Consider the following 24,588-nt stretch of genomic DNA (forward strand, 5'->3'; position numbering starts at 1 on the left):
AGATGACTGGAGAAACAGATGTTTTCTTACATACACACGTTCAGATCTACAGTGGTGATTTTGACTATGTGAAAACTTAAGAACACCATTCAACTTTTTTTAAAAAAAGCTATCTTGTCTTTAAATGCATGTGAAAAATGCTGAATTTTGGATATTTATAGCAACCTAAACTTTACCTTGACACCTGAAATAAGCATTCCTGATTTCTTTTTTCTTTTTTTTTTTTTTCAGAATTACTGGATGAGTGGTCACCAGTCTTGAAGAGAGCAGAAGACTGGTAAGTACTAGGACACTTAGTTTTTAATCTAGGGTACAGAATATATATTGTGAGGGAAAGAATGATTGGAATTGTTGTACTTGTTTGATTTGATTGTCTACACAGTTCAGCGAAAAAGTTCTTTTGCTGCTTAGCATAATGCCTTCGTGATGTACATGCAGACATCAGGTTACTTGGTGTGTTTTATTGGGGAATTTTTGGGTGTGTAGATTGGTTTTGGATGCAAAATGCATTATGAAGTTCAGCCACTTATAATCGGTAATGAGGCTTTGCCGCATCGGTTTATAATAGGATCAACAAGTATAAAGAAGTAGCATTAATGATTTTTTAAAAAAAATTTTTCTCCAAAGTATTGGTTGAAACTTGAAAAAGAGAATGGAATTGTAAAGACACTTGTCATTTTAAGTTTATTGGCTGAGATTTTGAATAGTTGTTTTGGTTTTGGTTTTGGTTTTTTTTGCACAGAACCCACCCTTGCCAGCCAAGGGATCCAGTAGCTTCTTGTTTGTAGATGTCACCCATTAAGAGTATTTCCCAGTAACAGGACTCGACAGTGGAGACTTAGGATCTCAGGCAAATCCCTACCGTTTGCACCTCTCTCTGGGTGAGATCTAATTGCTCTAAAATCCATGCACAGATTTGAGGAGTAATGATCACTCCTGTTCCAAACGAAGTGCTTTGCACAAAGTAGAGGAGGTGCAGCCCCTCTGAATTCCCACAACAGATGGAATAAGGAGCTGTATTGCAGAATATTCCAGAATGGTTAAAAGTTGTGATAGATTTGGCTCTGTATCCCTGCCTTCAGGTAGGCAGTGAGAAGCTTAAAAATTCATTCTCCCACCTCCTAGAAGTGGCTGTTTGACCTTTACTGTTACAAGGTGAGGTGAGGACACTGTAGTGTTGGGTAGGTTGCTGTTTTTTCAAATGACATACTATTTTATAATAAGAAGAAAAATAAATAAATGTGATGCTCTGCAGTGTGATAGTTAGGACACAGATTTCTGGAATGTAACAGCAATAAAAAAAAAAAAAATGAGATCAGAACATCATGACTTTTGCAGGTTTGCCTTTGGAAAACAACATATTTGAAGTGCCAATAAAATGGAAATGTCCCTTCCTATGTTTATTATTCCATGCTTTACCTTTGAAGTTCATATTTTTGCTCTTTTTTTTTCTAATGGTTCTATAATTTAATATAATATAGTTTACTAGCTGTTGAAAGCATGAGCTATCTTATCAGGAAAATAATTAACCAACACAAATGGTATATGGAAATGAACTCATGACTATCTTGGCAGAGACATCCTAAGGTGCAACTTCAAGATTGACATAGACCATTCTGACCCTGTGCAGAATGGCAGATTTGATTTCCTCACCTCTGACCCCATATTCCTTCTCCTTACTTACATACTTGTAGTGGCAACTGCAAGAGTGAAGTAGCCCAATCAGAGGAAGGAAAAAAAAAAAGGACACCTGAAAACCCACAAACGACTGCTCCCTCTGCCCCAAGACAAGTCTGTCATGCAAAATCTGTAAGAACCAATTTTTCCTTAAGGAGGAGCTTTGAGTTTGTTTCTGTGCAATTCTGCAGTCAGTATTTCCAGTGCGAAGGGGACAAAAGGGGTGTGGAGTAGCAATTGACCAGCAGCTTTGGTACTCTCAGATCAGCTTGAGCCTATTGTGGAACTGATCTTGAAAATACTTGGAAGACAGCAAAATCCACAGAACTTCTCCATGAGTTAGAATGCAGTTTGAATTACAGGAGAAATGTTAGTTCATTCAGCTTCCTATAAGATACAATTTAAATTTTATCTTTAAGCAGAGTCCAGTGGTAGATATAACTGGTGTAAATGGTGATCAGTCTTTGAGTAGCACTTACTAAGTGCTGCAGATATCGTTAGGTGCAATTTCACTCAGTCACCTAATAGAGTAAATTAGTGTCATAAAGATGGCTTGAGCTTTCTAGTGATCCTCACCTTTACTGCTTTGCAAGCAGAATAAAGAAAGATACAGTTCAGATACTTTAACAATTTGACTTGCAATTTGGACATTTGTATGTTGGATACTTATGTTTAAATACATTTCCATATAAGGACATTTAGTATTGTCTTTGTAATGTTAATACAAATGCTTTTTCTGAAGAAGACCAGGAGCAGCACAGAACTCCAAGAACTGCATACTTAAGAGTAAATAAACAAGGTAATGATAACAAACTACACAGACAGTGTTTATACCCTGGTGCCTAGCAGGCAAAAATTTGCAACCCAGAAAATGTGTATAACCATTTGTATTGTTCAAGGTCATTTCAGTAAGGATAGCAAGTAAATTTCAAAGTTATCTCTAAGATTATGAGGACTCTTGGAAAACCAAGCCCTGACATTATCTCCATAAGGAGTAAAATGCAGTTAAGTATGAGTCTAGACAAGGTTGTGACAGATGGTTCTTATTTAAGGTAGTTTTTCATTAAATAACTCTTCTCTTGATCCATGAAACAAAGATAAGCCGAGAAATAAATATATATATATGTATGTATATTACAGAATATTTGCCATTACCTGATTGCATGAAACACAGAAAGCTAAAAAGAAACATTCTGTGAAGTAAAAAAGAAACATTTCAAACCTTCTGTGCCTTAGAAATGATGATAGTCTAAAGGTGTGCTTAAAGACTTCATCCAAAATTAAATGAAGAACAAAGAAAGAAAGAAATAGAATTGTAAAAGAAAAATCTTATTTTATGGACACACACATTTTATTGTGGTCTTTTTTTCCAGTATAGATAGTGGCAAAATGCACATATTACTAAACTAGAATTTATTTTAATAATTTGGAAGATCCATCAAACTCATGAAGAGTTATGTCATCAAGAATTTTTAAATACAAGATCCACAGTCTTTCACAGCTGAATCATTCACAATGTTTATCAATTAATTTTCAATAAAATGATAAAATTTTAGAGTGAAAGAATAATATTTTAGCTTAAATAATATATTGGACTAACCTAAACAAGGTATAAAGTAGATGCTTCCCATATCACAGGTAACAGTTGTGGTTAATGTAGGTAGATGTTATGCATCACAGTAATAAATGCTTGGAAAATAGTCCTTTCAAAGAGATATGGCTGATTTTGCTTATAACATAGACCATAAACGAAAAGCAATTAATTAATAAAATATCTTTCACTACAATTATAAATCAAAATAAGAGATGCATTAAAAAATTAACAGAACATTGTCTGGAAATCACATACTGTACAAGAATGTCTGCCCCATTCAATTTCTGAGAAGAGGATTTCCATTAGTTACGGTAGAGTTACAGAACATTAAATATCCAACAAAAATGTTACACTGTCCCTCTGCTGAAAAAGTTTCCCTGGAATGGGAAAGTGATTTACAATTTTACAGAAAGGATGAAGTATGGTGTGTTTTTGCATGAGGTGCAGTAATTTAGATCTCCATAAACTTAGTTTGGAGATGTCAGTCTTGTTTAGTTCAAGTTGGGCAGCTGTTGGAAGGCAAGTGATAATGCAGATAGAAGGAAAATCAGTATGTATCGAACAGAACAAATACTATTCTCATGTTTTCATCCTCTTTTAACCAATATATTTCAGGTGTGATTTTTCAGTCCTTGCTCTTGGAAATAGTTTGGGGGAAATTCTGAGATAGCCTGTGAATAAAGAATTCTTATTGTTGCAATGGGACTTTTTAGCAGCAGTCCAGGCTGGGCTATTTGTCTTCTGAAGCAGCACAACCCAAATTGCATAGCAAAAGGCTTCCTTTGTATTGGTTTTCTGAAAATATCGTGAGACTTTCTTTTGTGTGGTTCCTCCACACCAAGTGGAAAGGCTCTTCATATGCAAAGGTGGAATTGGCTATCTATTGAAAGACACAGCCTTGTGCTATAATATGTAGCTTACAAATTGTAGTAAACTGTACTGGAACCACATGATAATCCAACAGTGACAGGCAGTGGTAGTTTGGACATGTTTTCTAGTGCAGGTACTGCACTCCGGCTTTTTCACTAGGAATGCTGGAAATAATATTTCAGATGCACTTGAATTTAGACGTGTTTAACATGTCAAATCCCGACACTGAGTGCTGTGACTATACTGCAGATGAAATCCTTGATTTCCTGAATATTCCTAGATATTTATTCTATTTCTAAACTTCAGGCTTTAAACAGATAGATACTTAGTAATATGAAACCAGAATCTTTTGTGTGTGTGCAAAATATCCAGGGAAAAGTAATAAGAAACATAAGATAACTTGATCAATTATTATGCTACTCCCATTGTATTTCAGCAGGGAGAAAATTTTTATTTCTGTAGCAGTAGAAATTATCATTTGATATCAAAAACCTGATTGTATTAGGTTCTGCCTATGCACAGAAGAAAAATTTTATATCCAGAAGAAACTGACACAGAGATTTTACTGTTACCATGTTTAATACCATGGAAGTTTTTGGAGCTGCACGGTTAAAGGATACGTGTCATGAAACGGTTTTACTCTTGGATTTGCAGTCTTTAGGTAATGAGTAAGCTTTTATAATTCACATTTAGAGGCTTTAAATACACAGGAATATTTTATATTGCTAAGGTAATTGCTCAATCTTGATTAAAAATAAAATTAGAATCCTATAATATCAGAAATAGTTTTCTAGTAGGTATTTTCACACAAACTGGTTATTGTTAAATGTTGATTTTCTATGTAAAAGCAGGAGTGGGGAATGGAGGATGACAAGGAAAATGGGTTTAAGGTGAAAGGATGCTCCCCTTGCCAACTGCAGCATGGATGACAAGGCTGTGATAGCACATCATGACAAAGTTAGAGAAAAGTGGAGTAATTTAGTGTAATCATATGTTTAGAGAAACATAATAAGTAAAAGGACTAATGAATTCAGGTGATACGGGTTTGTCTCCTGTGCTTGTCAGAGTCCTGGAACAGAGTGAGCGTCATTTTGATAGGTAATAACAATAATACATCTTCGTCTTTATGCTTTCTCTCTTAACTATTTTAAACTACATGCTCATCAGGTCAAAAGCTAATGCATATTGTGTGTGTGAACAGTAACCTATCACAATGAGTGTATTTATCTTGGTTGCTTAAATGGCTGTGGTGCTGTATACCCCTGTTCATTGCTAGTGACTTCTGGTACTTGGAGGGTAACCACTATGTAATAAGAGCCATAGAATTTGGTGTATATGTAACCTAAATATGTCTTCTATGTATTTGATATATGTTTGAGACGAGTAGCGTGCTTTCCTTGTAAATAGTTTTGCTGAAACTATACTGTCATTTGAACACCCTATTTGCATTCATATTATTTTGCTATAATCTACAAGTTTTTTATAAAAAGCTGGTGAGGTGGAGGGTGGTGTTGTCAGCAACCCTGAATAGCATTGTTGACAAATTCTCTTCCTATTCCAATGTCTCAATAGAAAATCACTGTTTACATTAGGTTGAACAGTGAAAATTGAACATTTTCAAAAAATCTCTAAAAATATGGATTAGATACTGGCAAATTTAACCTGTCAGCTAAACAGTCCCGTATAGCTTGTTCCTTAAAAAATTAAAGGTTATTTTAAAGTTTGGAGTATGAGCACAAGATCCAGAATCACTGGTTAAGGAACCAGCTTCTCTCAAAAAAAACTTCTTCTCTGAAAAGCATCTTCAGAGCAGTTCTAATACTTCCTGTCTGGCAAGAAACATAATGGACAACTGAGCCACATTTGAACTTTTCTCCTCTAAACATGGATAAAACAAAGGAAGTATAGTCAAATGGAACTGAATTTTTTGAACTTTCTCCTAGTTCTGTTAGTGTGTGCACACAATGGTTGAGAAAAAATAGACATATTTCATTTGCAGTTTCTTTGATTCAGTTTTCACTTTTTTTGCCAATTAAATATGGGCATTTGAGAATTTTTTTTTTAATGTCAGCTTTTGTCGCCTTCTAAAATATCCTTTTCTTTCCAACTGTGATCAATTATTTTATATATATCATTTCACACTTACATTTTTCACCTTTTCCTCTAGGAAAAATAGGGTAGTAAGACTGTTTGCTCTCTGAGACTTGTTTTTCTTTTAGCTCTGTTTCCCTAAGAGGGGTAAAATAAGAGAGATGTAGAAAGCATAACTGGGAAAGTTAGGATTTTACTGCTACTATGCGATTTCTTTCTTAGAAGAGAACATTTAATGAGAAGAATGGTTTGTCTCAATGATCACAGTATGCAAGAAGTGTTTGGGGTTGTGTTTTGATTGTTTTAGAGTGAAAACTCAGGGCTTTAAAATTTATAATTCTGCATTTAAAGCAAGTCCATTATGATTCTGCATTGCAACCTTTGATGTAACATAGGTCACACGTAGAAGTCCATATCATATTGAATTAGTCTTTGTACTGTAAATGTCTTTTTATCTTTATTGTGTTAGTTTTTCTATAACTCATTGCGTTGAATAAATCTGGCAATATAAATGCATAAACTTAAATTAGGATTTTACTTCTCCAGATATATTGGTATATGCACAGTTTAACTACTGTCACTAAGAAACACTGAGGTTTCAAGTTCAAGACTAAATAGTTTTTCAGATTAAGGGGAAAACATGAAATACAAGACCTACTGTGATATATCCTTTGCCACTTACTGAAATCTTCCCTAGTTTAATCAGAAAAGCTTCTACTAAACACAGTGTGCATGCTGAGTATCACCTTCTCTGCAAAAAGAGCGTAAGCACGAACCGGAAAAACTCCTCTTTGTTCCTGCTTCCCATGCCGGTTCCTGTGAGCTCTTGACCTTTCCTCAGTTTTTTGTCTCTATCATTTCACTGGTGTTTTTGTGCAATGTAGGCAGCAGAGATTTTTATTTCCATTCCAAATTAGAGGAAACTAGCAGAGGAAGGTAGAGCAAAGCCCTCTTTGAGGATGAGAACAGGGCCCAGTGTAGCGTTAGCAGCAGTGGCAGTGTCCTGCTTGCCCATTACAGGCCCTGGTGAACAAAACTTCCGGTCACAGTGAGCACAGCTATCTTCCTTAAGCATTAGTTGTGAAACAGAATGTATTGTAGAACATCTGCAGCTTCACTGGAGTATAGCACCTAGGTGTCATATGGAATTACATAAACTTTGAAGTATAAGATTGTATATTAATAGTAGTTTCTTACTTCTGTCTCTTGCCTGTGAACAATCCACAAATCTCTTGTGCACCTGCGCAGGTGTTGATGCGCACTAGTGGGCATCATCTAACACTATGAAATGCAGATGCTTATTGAACTGTCATTCAATACAGTGTTTCAAAATGGTTGTCAACAGAACTGTTGGCTCTGAAAAGTTAAAACCAAACTAATACTTAAAACTCGGTGACTTAACAGAGTTTTACATGCAGTTGTGTACTGAATGCTTCCAATAGAGAGTAAATTTCAAGCGAACACTTTTACAGCAAATTTCAGACATTTTGGTTAGCCATTGATGTTGGCCATTTCGTAGTCTTACTAATAAGATTTACAGCAGGCAAGATGAACTCACTAAGACGTTCTCTCAGTGACAACCATTTCTCTCCAACAGCACCTGATCTAGCACCTGTGCTAGTATGGCAAGCAAAGGGAGAAGACATATGTCACTTCAGACACCCAAAATAGCAGACTGGATCGTGGGGGAATGACAAGCCACCTTGCCCTGCCTTCCTAAATAGCTCATCACTTTTGGGTAGGCCTGTCCCTATGGCCACTTCACAATCCGAGTTCTGTTTCATAATTATTTAATGCTCGAACACAACTATTTGCATGCAGTCCACCCGCCCATCCCCGCTGCTTTATTCCCTCTAATCAGCTTGCTCCAATATACACATAATTTCTCTAGGCAATGTATTATCTCCTTTAGGCTGTCTTACATTCTTTCTGATTGCAGTTCTTTCTGTTTCACGCAGTGTGTTACTGTTCCATACCATCTATAATACATTGTAACCATAGATACCATGCACAATTCAAACATGAATCTTTAAGGCTCCACATTTTCTCTGGTAAATATTTTGATGAAAAGAGTGATTATATTTCAGATCAAGGCTTCAACAGAATATTAGTTAAAAACATTGATTATGAGAATTAGAGCTACATGCTCAGTAGTATGTATCCTTAGGAGTACAGGAGGAAGTTGAATCTGTGACTCAAAACTGCTGCATGTCAGCATGAAGCGCTACTGAAAAGTACTTTATTTTTGTGTTAGTGATCTTTCAAGTCTTGCTCCAAAGTCAATTGCAATGAAGGTAGGGCTTTCCATTGATATTAATTTGCTTTGGAACATTGATCTTTTATAGTTTTAATAGCTTCAAAATTGTACCTTATGTAAATTGTAAAGTGCTTGGGATTAATATAAATGTAAAATATTATTCTCCATTCCAGATTTAGGCAGCGTTCACATTGACTGCTGTGAGGGTGTTGAACTGCAGAAGTAGTTGAACTGGATTTTTTTGTGTGTGTGTGGGTTTTTTTTGTTGTGGTTGTTTGGTTGGTTAATTTTATTTTTTGAGGTAAGAAAAAAAATGTCATGCTTATTATAATAATAGTTATGCTTTAATATTATCCTTAATCTCAGTAGAGAAATCTACAAGGACTACTGGAAAGCAGAAGTTCTGTCTCGGTGTATGGCTATTAAAATCATTATACATTTTTAGGAGTAAATACATTTAGGAGAGAAGAAATGCATAATGCAGCACACTTTTATCAAGGGCATATACCACGCACCAGATGGAAAGCAAACTGTGTTTACAACATTACCACTACCACCATTGACACTACTAGATCTACAATATGTTATAGCAGCAGCTCCATTAACCTTGCTAGTTCTGTTGGCATTGCCTGGTAGTTTGCCCAATCTGTGTTTGTTGTCAGCAAATGGATCAAATTAGGATTTTAATTCTATTTATTGACCTTTTCCCTTCTTCCTCAGTTTAGGCCGTAGTTCATTCAAAATTGTTGTACAATTGCTCTGTAGAATACTGCAAATAGATATCTCTGGATCTGTCTGCTACCACATATGTAAACTGTACTGTCTTACCTCAGAAGTCAAACTTCAGGAGAACAGCTGATAGCAAATGTGCTGTAAAAGCCCAAATTCTGACCTGGTTGCTTGCCGTGGTATGTAATGTGACCCACCTAAGCTGTTGACCTTCACCTGCATTAGGACACACTGCTGTCTCTCAGGGCAGGCTTGCCCCCACGGTTTTTCACTTCTCAAGTAGAAGCAATCTTCATCACTCATTTTTTTATTTAACATAGTCATACTTATTTGTTTAAAGTTTTGGGAAACAGGTGAGCATGTTTACTTTTTTGAAATGTGTTAACTCGAAGACTGATTCTGTTGCCCTTTCCTCTATGCCTTTGCTTCATACTAGTGAAAAGATGCTTAGTTTCTAATGTATGGCCTGTTCTGATGAAGGTACTTGCACACTATAATTTCATTATCAGTTCGCTTCAGTGGGAACCACTGCAGTTCCACATGACACTAAACATTGTTCCTAACCTCTGTTTGTGCTATAGAAACTCACACACAACCGCATAACAACCCTGGTCTGCGAACTGATCCAGCCCAACCATAACTCTGTGTTGTGATTTTTAGCTAGATACATGTTCTACCTCACCATGTGACTGCAAGGGAACTGCCACCACAAGAAAGAAACAGAAACAAGTGCCTTTGGGTGAGGAGAAGAGCAGAGTCACTCTTTTTTCTAAGCTGCTGGCCAGACTAAACTGATTATGGACCAAGATGTTACATTAGCTAGAAAATTTGTATGGCTTAGGATGACATTTTCAATTATATTATTATTTGGAATGAAGTCATGTCCTCCAAATACCTACTGGAAGATACCTAGGCCATTCCTTGGCGTTCTTTGTATCTCTTTTTTTGTTGTTGTTGTTGTTTTCCTCCTTGGCACTTCAGCTTATTAACATTATATGGGAAACAAAACTGTAGGGGTAAGAAAAGAACTTCAAAGACGGAGTAGAAGTGCCCGATACTGGCTCTGTGCAACCTCCCTTCTACTTCTTCCTGTTGTGTGATCAGCGCTGATCAGGCAGTTGTGTTTTACATCAACACTGCTTGCCACAGCAAACTGAATAACCCCCTGACCTTCACTTCTGTTGTGATACACAGGTTTCATTTTCTCTGAGCTAAAATCACCTTACACTGATGGGAAAATAGGGCCTGCTTCTCAATTTAGAGAAGAATCAAGACATTGCATCAGGAATGGGGCAGACGGCAATGGTAGGGATGTTTTCTACTGTATAAAGTATGGGAAATATAAAAGTTAGTTGTTTTTTGTTACCCTTACATTCATCTACATCTTGCACACACACAGAAGTATAGGTTTCTGTATGAGGAATAATGAAAGAAAAATAAAAATTTAAGAATTTCAAATTTTCTGTATGCATAGTTGCAATATTCCCATTCTGCTTAAAACAGGTTTCAACATATTTTGGACTACATCAGGACAGCCAGAGTAACATGTATGATTCTGAAAATTTACCCCTAATTTATTCTTTCAGATTTAAATATATAAAACAGTTTTAGAGTCCAACAGTCATAATATCAATGATAGACAGGGGTTATTTTCTCTATCAGTGAGTACTATATTTGCATCTTAATGCAAAGCTTGTCTTGCGTTGGATCTGAAATTTTGTTGCATAGGCTAAAGCCTTATGGTGGTAAAAGTGTTTTCAGCTTCAGACTATGTCAGTGTGCCTTGGCAGAGCAGCTTGATGTTTTCAGATGAGTTGTGATCTAATCAATCTGAAAAATGATGCATAATAACCATTACTGTTAGTAGGAGCAGGTAAGTATTATAGTAGACGTAAATGAGGATATACTGATTTATGAAATAATCAGTTTATCTTTGTAATTGCAGTTATTTAAGTTATCAGGATTGGTACTACCAAGACATAAGTTGTGACTAGATGCTTCCCTGGTTTTAGCAATGGACAGCAATTCAGAAATAGCTTATTCCTGTAGCAACTGATACATAGCTTACAGGCATATATAAAGGTGAACTGGGAGCTCCGCTCCACCTGTCATTTAGCAGATGGCATGATGTATTAGATTGTGGTACATAGGCCACCACGCTGAATCATATGAACCTAAACTTTCCCTTGTGTAATCACTGTCGGCCACATATTTGTTCTGTAATGTATCTGCGTACACAAGTGAGCAAAGGATCCTCAATACATAGTCAGATTTACTCCATGGGTGCCCTACTAGCAGCATAATACAGAACTAAGAAAGTTAGAAGAGCTTACGCAGCTTGTATTCGAGATAAAACTCAGGATCCGTACTAAAATTGTTCCAGTTTTGTCATTCTGGCGTGTACTTGACAGACTTCTTCAAACAATTCGCATTCTTTAGAAGGCCTGCCCCTCCTTTACTGTACTAAATTAATCATTATATGTGTATTCCTGGTGAAAGAATGTGTATATTTTCCCAAGTAAAGGTGACTCAGTTTCATCTGCTCTTGAGAATTAGAGAAAACAAAGTGCCTAGCAGTTTTGTTTTTTTTCCTTGCCTATCTAAAGTGATATATTATTAAGAACAACAAAGATTACATGCACCTTTCTCCTTCATGGATATCATTAGAATTATTACAGTAAGTATGCATTTTTTAAGATATTAGTGTTATGCATGTTTGGCTTCCACATTTGCTTTTAACATGAGAAATATTTCTGCCCATATTAGATACTAGTCTTTCTTAATTTATCATAACTATTTATGAAAAATTCAGTTTTACCTGAAAATATTAGACATAGGCACAGGTTATCTTGTGTCTGTGATATTTCTTTTGTGTTCTCTGCTGGAGTTGGCTTCTCTGCAGAACTGTCAAAGCAGGTGGAGCCGAATGGTTGTGGGAGCCTCCATGTGAACTGTCATATTTACCTTTAATAGACTGCAGTACCAAGCTGAAATGTGGGATCTCTTGTCACAGAAAAGTTAAAATAGTGCTTTTCTAGGTACCTGATAACAGGTCACTATTTAGAACACTTATCTTAAAGTAAATGGTTTAAGAGAAGTACTAGTGAGCCATCATCCATTCAATCCTGTTACAGACAGTTCTTTGTCTATAACAAGACAACAGGGAAGCCTAAATTGATAGTTGAGTCCTACTGATATCACTTGTGTATTCATTCCTTCATGTACATATCCTGCAGTGTTTCTGAAAGATGAGTAGTGCTTAGATTGATGAGAAGGAGTGGATAGGAAAAACAATACCTTTTTTTTTTTTTTTAACCATTTGTACATAATGAGAAATAAGATATCTTAAAGTAGAATATATTTGTTTCTCTTTCTCACTGACATATTCTCTTTCTCACTGACATATTCTTTTGGAGGCTTTATTATGAGCACAGTTTGATGTGTAGTGCATGTGGGTAGATATGTAAAAGAGCACCAGAAGGGAGAGAATAATAAAAGAAAGAGAAACTTAACAGCCTCAGAGCAGATACCAGGTTTCCATGAAAGCATCAGTCAGGGTAGGAAAGGAGAATCTTTCCTAGCAAGGATAAAGAACTAAGCAATAGTAGTCATGGACAAATAGAGACTGACTCTGGTTGCTCCATACAGTTTGGTATTATATCGTTATAAGTCTCATGTATTAGAATAGTAAGTTTCTGTGCAGAGTATTTGAGTTTACCTCAGTGTTATTGCAGTGATGCTTATGGGCACAGAGCCAGAATCATATAAAAAGGACACCGGTGTATTGACTTCCTTGTTGTCCTCTTCTGGATTGCCAGCGTGAGTAGAAATTGTGACAATAAATAAGCAAACAGGAAAATGCATTATGCAGAAAATTATTGGTCACCTAATAACCACAGCAATTTTTCTGTACCACACGCTAAGACCTTGCCCTTATTCTTTATGCTTTTATAGCATCTGGATTCCATTATTGGAAATCTGTCTTTATAGACATGCCACTGAAATCTGTTCATGTCTTAGTAGCCTTTGCAATGAGGACTAAATTAGACCTGTTCTTCAAAAGACTCATTGGCTCCCAGAGTGTTGTGTATATACACTATTGCTTTACAGTTTGGGGTGGTTTGGGTCTCAGGGGACACTAATTTCTGCCAGATTTGTTACAACTTCTCATTGAATATCTTTACCAATGATCTGAGTCATTTAATTACTAACCAGGGTTGCAGTTAGCAGGAGTGAATAGCAACAGGGGTGAATAAAGACATGGGCGCAGAACTGCAGTGTGACATAGTTAACCCAACCAAATGTGCAATATTTCTGTCTAGGCAAAAGGGGGTTAGGTCACAGTTACTGAATAAGGGAATATATTATGGAACTGGTTGAGTGAAAATGGAGGGAGAGATCAGAATATTGCAAAGAAGTCAACATAACAGTGGACTACACTATGTGTTGCTACTGTATGCAGGTCCCTAGAATACAGATGCACAAAAATAGATATCTAAGGAATGTAAACGTGCCATAGTAGTGTGTGTAAGAATGAATCTGCCCCATGGGTGATACAAAACCAGAAAATGTATATAAGAATGTACGAAATAGGAGTAGGAAGAAGGCATTTCATGTCCTTGGCATACCACTGAAACTGTTGCTATCATATATTGCTTCCAACGTTTATGGTTGTTTCAATAGAAAGGCTAAGGCACCTAAAGCTCTGTGCAGCCCTATTTGCTCTTCAGAAGGACCCATGTGTTGTAATCAGCATACAAGGGAAACAATATTGCAATCTAGTCTGTCTTCCTGTTCCTGGTGGCTCCCCGTTCAGTGTCCTATCCCTGCCTAAAGGAGGGGTGGAGGAGCAGCTGAGTGTAGTAAAAGAAATTTTCTAATCTCCATGCTGATAAGATGTGACAGTATAGCCATATGGATATCAGGACTAACACTATAACAGATGTCAATAGTATCACTTCTGGGTATAAAGTTTAATATGAGTGAGGAGGCTGATGGTGACCATCCAGTGAAGGTCTTCTAACATTTGGAGGTTAATGTTTCTTGTAGTCTTTTTTTGTATTCCCCTCCCAAAGTAATATCCGGTCAGAGCTGATGGTTGCTGTCAATTACAGACCCTGCAGATAAAGTGCTGTGCCTATAAACCTCTCTCAACACCCTCAGTACCACAGAAGGCATATCATTTTAACTGTTACAGACAGTAGCAATTGTGGAATTCAAGTCCTTACTTGCCACTGTATCACAGTAAGGCATGTCATGTAGTTCTGCAGCAGTCTGCCATTTCCCTAGGATGGCCACACAGAGATCTGCAAGAGTTTTATCAATGATAAGCTCACTCGGCTGAGCTGACCTTCTCCCAACTACTTTTCTTTCTCCTTTGGAAATGGAAGAGTCTGATACTGTGTGGTGCTAAAAACTGCAGACTAAAGGGAGTTAAGAGAAAAGACAAAGCTCTATTGTTCTTTAAGAGCTGGGTGATGAGAACTGGAGCCCCTTGGAATCATTTGTTCAATGTAGAAAGATGGGATGGCAATAAAGTGTGCCTCTTAAGGGTTTTTGTTTATTTTTCTGTGGAATTTTCAGTCCCTTTCCTGGTTTAGCACTATTAGTTGCTTTGAATTTGAAGAAGCAGTCTGATGGCTTTGCTTTTGATTAAGAACCCCCATGTGGGATAAATCCAAAGGCAATCAAAACCTTGAACTTAAACTATGAAATCAATGCCTTTTCAGTGCAGCTTAGAGTGAGATTTCTTGAATCAGTTGAAGATCAAGGCAGGCAGAGGAAATCTGGCCAGCTCAATACTAACACTTTAAAGGGTGAAGGATTTTCCTTGCAAATTGGAAAATCGTTTCTTCATGGGAAGTCCTACATATCCTATCTAGACATATATGAGCTTTCTATGTAATTTAAAACCAATCCATAGAGTTTATACGCTGTAATTCTTCTGTATTTTCAGATTAGAATATTTCCACATTTGTAAAAAGTAAAATAACTCAGAATAATCTGCATCTTCTTTTTGGAAGATCTGAGCACTCATCTCTCACCGAAGTCCCTAATAATCATTAATCTTCATAAACCATAGATCAAAGGTATTTTACAAGGTAAATTTTATAGGACTGCCTCATTTCTATTGAATTGTGGTGGTTTGAAGCTGAAATTATATAGACATTTCTGCAAGGCATTAACTAAAGTACGGAACCTCAAAAGAAGAATCTACCTTTGACTAGTTCTAGGCACTTCCTTAACAGAAATAATAATATGGATAAATATCTGGATTGTATATTTTGATTGTTTTCAGTTTAAAAAGTTTAATCTTAAAATTTATACAAAAGTATTTAGTCCTACTGAAATACAACTAGAGGTACAGCTGTACTTACAGGACATAGCTAATGACAGCTATGGCTTTTTATGACATCTCTTTGGAAGGCTTCAGAATGACCTTGTCAAAGTTAAAAGCTCGTAACATTCATATTTTGTTTTTATGGCATTACAATTCTGTATAACAGTGCTAAAAACAAAAACACAGTATAATTATACTGTCAATCAAGCTGCCAGAAAAGGCATTTTCCACCAGTTTTGCACCTACTAAACTGTAAATAATTTATAAAATTAGAAGTCATGACTAAGTGGAGGCATTTTGGGGCTAGTTAAGCACTTGTCATAGCTCTGCGGTTTAAGCAACCCCACACACTGAGCTCTGGTTGCTTACTTGTGTCCTGTGAGTGGGGAAATGGTCATTTGTTCTTGTATTGCTGTGCATGCACTTAATAAAAATATCAAGCTGTCAACAGAGCTATGAACAGGTGTACGGTGGCTGTTGTAATGATGTTTTATTCATTCGAATTTCCAGCCCATTTAGTCTCATCCAACGAACAATAGAAATATTTTCTTCATTAGCTCCAATTAATGTAAAAGTCAAATGTTTGAATATATTATCACACAGATAGTTCAGTACATTGGTTGATTTGTGGAGTATTGTATTAAAGTGACAATTAAAACAAACAAAAAAAAAAGTGAAGTAATCCGGATCACCTGGTTTTTATCTGTCATGCTGTTACAGAGATGTTCAACTTGATTCTGTGAGATTTCCTTTTGATTATCATGAACAAGTTTGTTAAAGCCTTTGAATTTGCCATCATTTGTATCTAGTCTTTTAAAAATGTTAGTAATTGTATTCATTTTTAATCAAGGTTTATTAGCTGTCCGTTTTTCTGTTACTATATATGATGTAAAATTTTAGTTGACAGAAACTAATCTCTCATAATGCAGCTGTTCAGAGGGCAGAAGGCTGCTTTATTGATTTATGAAAGATCCTGTGTTCTGATAGGATAGAGACAATTATCAGATGTTTATCTTTCCATAGCTCTATCTGCTGTAACTTTTTTTCTACTTATTTGTGGTGTAGTGTGTCCCTGACTGCTCCATTATAATGTCACAGTGAATTCTTCTCACTTATTTCTTAGTGCTGTCTTTGCAGGTTACTGAAACATTTTAGAGTAAATAGGACTGAAGCTCTTAAGAAACAAAAAATATTACAAAGGCCTGAAACATAGGTGATAGAAGTCAATGACACCTAAAATCGGGCTTCTTAATTTCAGTTGAAAAATTTGAATAGAAATGAGTTCTACAGATGCAACTATACTGTTGTTGTCGCTCAAAGTAATGAATAAACTTCTCCTGTTTGTTTGCCTTGGTGTATCATGGTGTTTGATCCATGAGTACCCATTGCTTTTAGTCCTGCTGCAGAGCCACGCTGGAGACAGTGGCCACGTGTCCCACAGCAGCACTGTGGCAGCTGTTCGGACCATGGAGCAGGAGAGACGTGACAGCTGACACTGTCCCTGGAGGAGCAGGACTATGCTGCTTTGAGGAGAACACTGCTAGGATATTGTGCACGTCTTGGAGAGCACCCTTTGAACACTAGAAACAATTATTGCACTCACATGCTAATTACTTAACACCTCTAAAACTGTTATTTGGTTTGGTTGGTAAATCACTTGGTTAGATCAAGACTTCTTTTTTTATGTCTTGGACAGATTTTTTTTCTTTGGTTGAGAGTTAAATTTTATATGCACTTTATGAATTCAATAAATAATTTCAAATGGCCTTTTCTCACCATATGTAGCACACAGAGAAAATATTAAGTAAAAATAACCCCAGAACCCACACAAACTACATCTCATCATCACACACTCAGCATGGAAGGAATCATGTGGTGGAGTCATTATACATTTTCCTCCAAGTCTTGCATATGATCAAAATGTGCTGTGTTGAGAATATTTGAGATGTTGAGCTTGTTATGGTAGATACTGGTGTAAGTTTCCAACAAAACTCATTGCATGTTGGTGAAGAATTACAGAAAAATCCAATTTTTTTTCCCCCATCCCTCCCTCCATTTGTAATAACTGAATATTCATGGTGTTTCACAAAAAAGGCAATTGACCTCCATGCTGCTTAAATGTGTGTTTAGTAGAATTGATGCCTGTGTGTAAGTATAGCAGGACATACAATCCCATCCAATTTTGTTTCATGAAGAGTAGAACTGTATAGGAGTTTAATTATGGGAATGGGAGACGGCTGATTTTGGAACAGGACAGTGGCTATAGATAAGGCATGGCTTCACTTTGTGTAGCCATATATTTATGGCCACACAACATGCTGAATTTCTATACCTTTGCCTACAGAGCTGCAAGTAGCCTCTTACTGTCCACTTTTTTCTGCTGATTCTCCACTAGTTCTAAGCTACATACTATTGCCTGAGATTATTAGAGTTTTAGAAATGAGGGCATGTTATCTTTCACCAGCATCATGGGAGGGAAATAATTAGGGGAGATGTGAGAGTTCCAAGACAGCTGCGTGGTCTGGACTGCAGCAGATGTTGCAAGAGCATCTGGACTGCAGCTAGTTTAGTTTGTAATAGATAAAATTAGATGAAAAGTTGGGGCATAAATTCTAGGTCTGGAATTCAAAACAGGGCAGAAATGGGTTAATACCTCTGATTTGAAAATTGAAATAAAACTGAAATGCTTGGATATGGAGAAATAGTGATAGAAATGTAGATAGGAAAATGCTTAGACATTTGCATACTTCATGTACAAGTTACCTGAGTGCTGCAAGAAATAATAAAAGGTTAATGTTGCTCATTTTCTAAAGAAACTTCCCATCTCTGTGATCTGACTTTAAAGCTGCTTTGTTATGCCTACACCGGGTCAAATCAGATTTCTGACTTTTTAGAGGTGGGTTAGATTTGTCCGGTTACCTTTGCACTACCATGAACATTCAGAGAACCAAACAATGATCCAGCAAGGTGTAAAGCAGTTCTCAGTATTAATAAAAGTAACAGAGGAGGGACCTGCTTAAAGTTATTCCATTTTTCTAGCTGAGGTCAGAGGGGACTGACTTGTGTGATAAAGCTTTAATGCTTCATGATCACACGGAAAATTTAATCCCGCTCTGATTAAAAATGCCAGCTTCATGCAACTGCAGGTGGAAACATACTGCTTATGAATTTGTAGAATAAGTACAACAAGAAAATATTACAAAATGTATTCATGCAGGCTAACAGATTTTTAGGATAAGTTCATAGTAAAAATGATGATAATAGCTGAAACTTACTGTGTCAAAATATGCAAATAAAGAGATGGGTTCAAGGTGTGAGAAGATCAAGCAATCTGTTGTATAACTTAAAATCAGTTCTTGTCAAAAGATAACATTATACAATCCTGCATAGTCTCATTATGTGTGTATAATATCAGAGACAATATATTCTAGTTGAAAGGGAAAGAAATTTAGATGCAGTAGGCAAAATCAGAGGTAGCATAAACTGGAAACAGTAAATGCATGTGTATATGTGAACAAAGCTTTGTGGGAGAATGTATTTTAAGTTACAGAGAAGATGCTTTCTCTAACATCTTCCTCTGATTTTATATCATGGTAAATGAAAGGTATAATGAATCTTGATTTCAGATCTGCAGATTATTCTGAATTACAAAGGAGGGAAGGAAAGCAGAAAAAAACGCAACCAAACTACCAACCATTTTCTTAATTCACTGAATTGGTTTCACTTTGGTTTTGCTAAAGTCTTGGCTTCTAACCGGTCTGACTCATCACGTCACTCCTGTGTACGCCTTCACTGCTGGGGAGAGGGGCAGAAATCCATGTAAGCTTGCTGCCCTGCTACCCTTGCCTGTCCCCAGATCTTGAGGTGCTTTTTGGAATAAGAGTTACTTTATGACAGGAAGAGTAAAAATTCTTCCATTTCACGGTTGTTTTGAGTCACTCTTTTTATGTTCTATCCCTTTTATCCACGCTCTTCTGTGTCACTGTCTTGGCAGTTGTTCTGCTTGGGGTCAGGCAAGCATCTCAAGAGACTGCAGTTCAAGTGTGCCCAAAAAAGGAAATAAGTGTTTTTAATAGGAGTGAAAAACTTTGTCTTTTTTTTTTTTTTCTTTTTCTTTCTTCCCTAACTTAATATGAACTTTAAATTCAGGACAAGGAGTGTCCAACTCCAATGAATTTTATGTAATTGATGAAGAACACTTTTCCTGGTGATTACTTTTAATGTCTGAATATCGGTGGATAATAATATTTGAGCCTCAGGCTGAGTAATCATATCTCCTGCTGTCTGCATTAGAAATAAAGTTTGGATTAGTGTAGTTAATTCTATAGTCCTTGCTTCCTTTTCAATATTCTGCATCATAGCAAAAACATAGTTTTCTGTATCTTTCTGAAGTTTCTTTAGAGTAGCTATACCTTAGTATATGTAGACAAATTAATCAGAACATTGTATCTGGTGCTAAAGGGCAACAGAAGTGTGCATGAGCACAGACAGATAAGCTTGTGCAGCTCTGAGAATGTTTAAAGCCCTCATGTTTGGGGCTTTTTGTTTTGTTTTTTAATATCAGAAAATTATTTCTGGCCTGCCTCTGAAAATGCTGTGTTAATGAGATCACATGGAGCAAGAAGCCGAGTTGAGAAGCAAAAAGATGGTATGATTTGCTCTAAATGGTTTTAACATCATTTTTGGGCAAATGGTTGAATGACTTTTTAGGGAAAGGGACATCAACAGCATATTTCTGCAGCTCGGTAGTTTCTAGCAAGGCCAGCTAGCAATCCATTCAGTAACCCCTGCATATTAGGACTGCTTTAGGGATGTGGCATGTCCCAGCACTCACCCCAGCAGATGAGAGCAGTCAGGAAGCAAAGCCTCTACCATTCAGGATCAGTGATTTATGACCCTAGAAATAAAGGATAAGTGAAGTCTGCCTTTCTGGATATCATCATAATGATAAAAAGGACACTTCGCTTAATGTCAGTAGGTGTGCTTCCAATATCTGCAACACCTTTAAGGAGACGTAAGACCAGATTTACAGATGGACAGTTATCACCCTTTTAAGTTTTGAGTTCATGTATCTAAAGTAGAGTTTCCTTTTTCAACTTGTGTAACTTTAGCAGCATGCAGGCATACATGGTTATGCAGATGGACATAAATAATATTGATAGGTGTACACTTCTCTGCTTGTAAAAAATCAGTAAACAGTGTTCTGTTTATAAAGCTGATAAAACACTGCAAAGTAAAATGGTTAGTAACATGTTACAGTGATGAGTTCACCTATCGCACTGTGCATGCTCAGATCTAAAAAAAATTCACACGTTAGCAGAGCCAACATTGTTTAGGTTCATCTGGTTTTAGGTGCTTTGGGAAGACTATAAATGAAGAGTTAATTGAACAACAACAAAATACGCATCAAAACAATCCCACAACCCATTTTTCGATAATTGTTTCTTCTCTTAAGAGAACATTACCTCTCTCACAGATGGTCAAGAGTGATGCATTTGGGGAAATCATCCAAACTTGGCTTTCGTCCTGGTCTCTTAGCTTAGTAACTGCAGCATTTAGCCCCAGAAGTATTATTTCACTGTGCTCTAGATATCATTTTAATCAACAATACTAGGCTTCACAGTTGGACAACTCCTTTTAAGGTCTCTGAACAAATTGTTGTTTTTTGTTTGTAGTGTTTTGGACTTACTGAAACAAACTCTGCCAAAGTCAAGTTTCCTAATTTTCACATCACTTGAAAACAGATTCCAATAGTATAACCTGTAGGAAGGTTTAATGAATTGTGTGTCATATTCATAGGAAATGATCTTCCAACAATGAAATCAGTGGTATGAAAGAAAAAAAAAAATCTCTCACCTCACACATAGGAAGGCAAATATACTAAACACTCATGTAGAAGGTGGATGATCTGGCTGTTAGGTCAATCTCATTCTCTGAGGCTAAAATCCAAGACTTAATCTCAGCGTACATCATGCTCATAATAGTATTTCATATCAAGTAGCTTTGGTGTAAACTTGAATGTGCAAAAATGGTGAGGTGCTCAAGCACTAATAGGGTGGGTTGTATAAGGATGGTTTAATACTTCATACATGTCTGTGTGGTCTCAGTGGGGAAATGGAGGTCGTACGTGGTTCAGGGTACCTGTTCCTCTCTGCTCTGAAGTCAAGTGATCCTCTTGAGTCAGAGGCATCCCAGGGGTTGAGGTGGGGAACGGGTAAGAGAAGGGAGCCATCTGTCTTGTCCGCAGCAAGTTGCACGTCATCAGTCAGCTTGACATCCAGCCTCTGCTTTTCACTTTAATATTTGTGAAGACTCAGAGCTTCCATGAAGGTTGTACAAATACCATTTTCGGAATAGTATGAAACTGTAACTGAAATGACAACGTTTGACAATTCGGTACAAGATGAGCTCTTGTAAGATGCATGGAAAATCATCCTGTCATTACTCTTGGAAAGAGTAATGTGATATTCCAGATAGTCTTGGAAAGAGTCCTGTGATATTTCAGATGTCCTGTAGTTTGGGGTTTTTATCCCAATGCTGTTCTGTACCTTGAAGGCAGAGTTCCTTCAGTAAGAAGTTTGTTCTTTTTCCAGTGACTGCTTTTGTGGAGATCATTCCCTGTCTCACTGTTCCTAGGTGAGCTGGGCTGCCATGCTGCAGGATGCTTTGGCTCCAAGCCCAGCATCTCAGCATATTCCTCTTAATGGAGCTGAATTTTTCTCTTTCTGTCTGCTTTTCTCTTTGCTGTCTGTCTTTTAGTTCAAGCAAAATTTTATTTGCATGATAAGCATGAGCAGGTCAGCCCTTCTCTTGCATAGCTAGAAATTGCAGTTACTTCCAACTCTGTGTTGCTTCCCCTCCATGGAAGTGAGATTAAGCCAGTTCCAATACTGCCACACCGCAACATAGGCAGTAGTAGGGAACCTTTGAAGACAGAAAATATTTTAGCAGTAATTAAAGCAAAAAAATCTTAAAAAGAAAGAAAAAGAAAAAATTTCTTCACATAAAACTATTTTCTTTTTGGAAAAGGTAGATATAGATGATGTTTTTTAATGCTAAAAAAGTCAGCTGTTTAAAAGATCTCTTGCCAGGAAAAGAAACTTAAAAAAAATAAAAATAGAAATAGTTAACTAGATTCTAATACTCAGTCAACTGCCAGGTGCAGTTAGGGCTACTTGTATGAACTCTTCAAGGGTCTTCCAGCACACTCATCATTTTCCAGAAAATGAAAAATTCGATTTCCTTGCAAAACTGGGTTCCTTTCTGTACACTTCAAACTGTGGGTGGGTCTCCTTTACCAGAGCAGGTTGAAGCAACCTTTCCCATATGCCACATGTTATCAGTCTCTGACATTTGACAGCAGAGCTTTTTTATGTTTGTTCTCCTTAATCTATTTGAGTACAAATATCTGGCTTAGTTGGAAGTGAGCTCCTTTTAAACTGCTTAAAATAACCTGTGCGCTACAGATTTGAAGAGGTTCTGGGACACGCAGACGAGTGGATCTCTGGTGATCTGAGGGAGAGTTGCTCTGCTCCGGAGTGGCAAGTGTCTGTCCCACTGGACAAGCTGCTTGCATGGCTGCTCATCTGTTAACAACTCTGCTGGCGATTACCCAGTAGTTACTGCGGGAAGAGACTGTTTGTTAATTTGGAGAGTAGAGAGGATGTTATGCAAAAGCATCTTGGGTATAACATCCAGTAACTGAAGCAAGTAAATATAGTTGAATATGCTCTAAAGGAAGTTTGTGCAGAATGCAAGTGTAAATATTGGTAAGGCAACCAAACGTTACAAAGACATAGCTTATTTTAGCAGATAAAAAATAAACGCCTCACTGTAGAGATAATCCTTAAATGTCAAGTTTTGCGGTTTAGTTTATTTCAGAGTAGCTGTAATATATTAATGCAGGAAAGTTTGTGATTTGCTCGTAATGAACAATTATGTTTGCTTCTAATTTTCAGATCTCTAATAAAACAAACAAACTGAAAAAAAACCCAAAACAATTCTATCAAGTAATTACTCTTATTCAATTCCAGTCATAATAATAATAGTGCTTAATGCAAACTTCCTGAAGGCCAGTAAGATTTAATCATTACCTATTTAGAGTACTCAGCTATCTATTTATTGTTCTATGTTAAGCAAAAATGGGCCATGTTTGAACAAGAAAGATTATTTCTTATTCTTTCACATATGGATGTCGTTCCATTCAGAGCTCTAAATCCCACTGAGATGTTGAGTTTAGTCCAAAACAGTAATGTGCATGTCTGTAAGTATTGTAAGTAAGCAAATCGAACCCTGCCTTCTTAAAATGAGAATGGTGTGTCCCTGTGGCCTTTCATAGGGCTTGTTAGGACTTATGCCCTACGAGTTGAGAGAGAGCATTGAGAACAGTGGGGTCATTTTTCTCTAAGTAAATTACTGAGTTCCTGGGAGTAGCTCCTGTCAATCTCTCCTGCCTTTGCCAGAAAGGGGATTGTAGAACTGCTAACCAGCAGCTGGTAATAGCAACAGCATCCCGAAATTTGGAATCAAAATGTTGTCTAGTTAGCGTCAGTATCCCCCTCTGTTTCAGTGACTATTTAGTGACTACTAGGTAATTTCTTCGTGATATGGCCAGGAATGGGTGTAACAATAAGAGATCCAGCTCCATTGATCTGTGCATGGAAACATGGAGCTTCGTTCATCTTCGCTCTCACAGGAGTTTCTTGTGTTGTCTCTCACACCTTTTCCCCAGATGTAGCTCTCTTGTCTCTGTATCACACAGACTCTTAGAGGCCCTTTCTCTCCTGGGCTTAGGAACTGTTTCAGGTTTCTGCTGTGAGCAATAGTTTCTTGTAGTTCCAGGCTCTAGCACTTTAAAAAAACGAGAAAATTACTCCTTTTTTTTTTTTTTTTTTTAACTGGCATAAACTGGAAAAATTAGGACCTCCATAATGAGAAACAATGTCATTTGGATAAAAGTTTTAAAGCAAAACTTAGTGAGCTTAACAAAGCTGAAGGCAGTCAGCTCTCTAAGAACTTTTTGTTTATCTG

At 36.9% G+C, this 24,588-nt stretch overlaps 1 long non-coding RNA gene across 1 annotated transcript in view; it reads left to right on the forward strand.

Annotated features, from left to right (window-relative positions):
- Positions 1-278, forward strand: part of LOC139829087 (uncharacterized) — a 234,082-nt gene extending 233,804 nt beyond the window's left edge. Inside the window, exon 4 of the long non-coding RNA XR_011741333.1 lies at positions 232-278. This is a non-coding gene — a long non-coding RNA (uncharacterized lncRNA). The remainder of the gene's footprint in view (positions 1-231) is intronic.
- Positions 279-24,588: the final 24,310 nt, after the last annotated feature.

This window comes from Patagioenas fasciata, chromosome 14 (genome assembly GCF_037038585.1).
Source record: "Patagioenas fasciata isolate bPatFas1 chromosome 14, bPatFas1.hap1, whole genome shotgun sequence".
NCBI classification, from domain to species: domain Eukaryota; kingdom Metazoa; phylum Chordata; class Aves; order Columbiformes; family Columbidae; genus Patagioenas; species Patagioenas fasciata.